The sequence below is a fragment of the Phyllobates terribilis genome, unplaced genomic scaffold (genome assembly GCF_046119375.1).
Source record: "Phyllobates terribilis strain yellow unplaced genomic scaffold, ASM4611937v1 Scaffold_10__3_contigs__length_209671492, whole genome shotgun sequence".
Classification (NCBI taxonomy): domain Eukaryota; kingdom Metazoa; phylum Chordata; class Amphibia; order Anura; family Dendrobatidae; genus Phyllobates; species Phyllobates terribilis.
The window spans coordinates 39,617,501-39,620,440 of record NW_027362770.1 but is presented as its reverse complement, the minus strand read 5'-3'; the positions used below and the strand labels follow the sequence as shown (position 1 = coordinate 39,620,440).

Here is a 2,940-nt window from a genome sequence, read left to right as displayed (position 1 = left end):
TTTAGAATTTACCAAATGGCTGCAATGAAACAAAGAGTGAAAAATGTAAAGGGGTCTGAATAGTTTCCATACCCACTTTAAATCTCCTCACCCTAACAATCCACGCTTCCCTTGTCACTTTCGACAAGAAAAAATGTTACCCCTTAGATCACAGTCTTAGTCCTCTCAACTAGACAAACCAGATATCATACTTTGCATTGATGATGGAAAAAACCCAAGATATAAACATAATAAGCAAATACCCTGCAGTAAATAAATAAACAGCAATAGTGCATGAAAATAATATTTGGTGCTTAGTTGACATAATTTTGATCAAACAATCCACTTATCACTAGTTAGAATGTGTACCAAGCCCTAGCTGGAGCCACATGTATTGGTGTAGATTGAAGAGGAGGCAAGCTACGGAGCAGAGCTGGGGCCTCAGAGGCCAGAGAAGAAACAACAGGGAACGTAGGAGCAGGCATAGGTGAGGGGCTTGGTGTGCATGATTTTTTTAACCCTTTCATGGTCTAACTATTTATTTTGCATTAGGGTTGCGAGACCATAGAGCTTAATAATCAACTCTCTTAATGTCAATTTGGGCTCATTCAATTCTCATCGAATAATTTATTGGCAGGATATGAACGCAACTGCCCAATTAAAAATTTGGCAGATTTACTCATTTCCAGATATTGTACTCAATAACTTAAGGATATGGCTATTGTGAGCTCTATGGACACAAATATTGTTTTCATTTTTCATCAGAATTATTAAATTTGTTTTTGAGACATCCCATGGATGCAACATTGATGACATACAGTATTTGTGATTTTCTTTGGAACACAGATCCTATCATTGGAATTTGCAAGTTTACTCTCCAAATTGGACCAAACTTGTACATGTCCCCAGACAAAAGAAAAAACCCAAAAGACAATGATGGATATTTATTTTATCAGTGAAAAAAAATGCATAGAATACATACAGTATATTAAAATCGGATGTGTAAATAGGACCAAATTCTTTTGGGTTTTTTTCAATTGACAAAGCTGTATAAGGGTGGACCAAGCTGTAAAGTTATTTTGAGTATAATTCATTGATTACCTTTTAACTATCACTCCAAATGTATATACTTTTTTCATGGTTTAGTGCTTTAGTTTATAAGAAGTCTGTAATCCAAAACTTACACTTCAAGGTAACTACATTTGTTAGATGGAGCACAGATACAAATCCTTATTTTTGTTTTTAAATCTGTTCCTCTGTAGCCTCCAAAAACAACTTTATTGTAATGTGTAAATGAGGGTCCTTGGTGCATGTTCCACCCATTTATCTTGATTACTGCTACTTCTTTGTTGATTGACAGAGCCAGCTTGCCCAGAGCCAGAAGATAAACCTCCGTTATATGGTCAATGTCCCAGACCAGGAATGAGCACACAACTGACTCTCTCCTTGCATCTGAGATTGCTTGTCTCCTCTCCTATCACTTCAGTGCAGGAGAGCTCACAAATCACTCTTTCCACGCTGATGACATTGCTTGCCTATAGCTAGAAGTGATATCAGCTGCAAGGAGAGAGTGATTTGCTGCACATTTTGAAACTCCACATTTAAAGAAACCTTGGTGCGATAACTAATTGTCTAAACTGCATTTCTTTCCATTATGAAGCTTGGGGAAAATATACTTGCTAACACAGTGGTGGAAAAATAAAAGCCCTCCAATAGAATCCTCCCAGTGAGGACTCACATGGAAAGTTTCACTATAATTTTAATCTGGAAAAATTCCCATCTGTAAGTAGTCACAAAAAACTGTTTATTGGATCTACTTTTTTCCTAGTGCTTAATTTAGATAAGACTCTGCCTTTGTTTTTCATAATTTTTTTGGCCCTGTATAAAGTGCAAATTGAATATTCACATTTTTGCAAGCTATAAAATATAATCATTTGTTCTCAATTTTAGGTTATATTATTTGAACAGTTACATTTAGCTAGTATCAATAATACTATACCTGTAATAGTAGAACTCGCTTTTCCCTCATGTCCTTTCTGTAAGATCTATCTAAAGAAGATGGGATTGAACATCTGACATCTCAGTGAAAAGCCTGCATCAGAGAACCCAGCCCTGGGGATGTCAGGACCTGGGATGTGACAGTATAGTAAGTATGAAGCTTCTTGTTCTTAAAACATTCTTTTTGTTAACATTTTTTTACTATATTTTGTGATTTTACAGGTTTCTTCATTTAGACTATATTGGATTATGTGGACTACGTCATGCAGCGGCTGCAGCACACCATATCATGGACATAAGGGTTACCTTCAGAAAAAAACCTTTTTTCTCCCTATCAAGAAACATTGATATTTGTCAACGATGTTGAGAACTCTATTTAACTGCAGATATTATAGCTTCAAAAAATATTGCGAAATCACGACAATAAACATTTTCAAATACTAATTATATATTGTGTATTTGTCAAGGAAATCAGGAATCTCAGTAATGCTATAATTGTGTAGGATGCAAGTATATAATGAAGCTATATTACAGGTGATCCAAGAATAACTGTCATCCCACACGATCTTGTCAATCATTTGAAAAACATATTGTACTAGCTATTGAGCCCGTTCTACGCCTGGGTGGCGAGCATTTTTATTGGTATATGGTCTCCCATGCTGGTATGTGCTGCCCCCATCCTGGTATTTGTGCTGCCCCCATCCTGGTATTTGTGCTGCCCCCATCCTAGTATTTGTGCTCCCCAATCCTGTTCCTCCATCCTGTTATGTGCTGCCCTAATCCCTATCCTAGTATGCATGGCACCCATCACTCCCAATCCTGGTACACATGGCACCCCTCACTCTCAATCCTGGTACGCATGACACCCTTCATCCTTAATCCTGGGATGCATTGCACCCCTCACCCCCAATCCTGTATGCATGGCACCCCTCATCCACAATCCTGGTATGCATGGCACCCCTC

The 2,940-nt window shown here is 37.7% G+C and overlaps 1 long non-coding RNA gene across 1 annotated transcript; it reads left to right on the top strand.

The window, feature by feature from the left end:
- The first annotated feature begins 368 nt into the window (after positions 1-368).
- On the top strand, positions 369-2,383 carry LOC141164122 (uncharacterized). The gene is made up of 3 exons (XR_012250835.1): positions 369-466; positions 2,023-2,125; positions 2,200-2,383. It is a non-coding gene; the product is annotated as an uncharacterized lncRNA (long non-coding RNA).
- Positions 2,384-2,940: the final 557 nt, after the last annotated feature.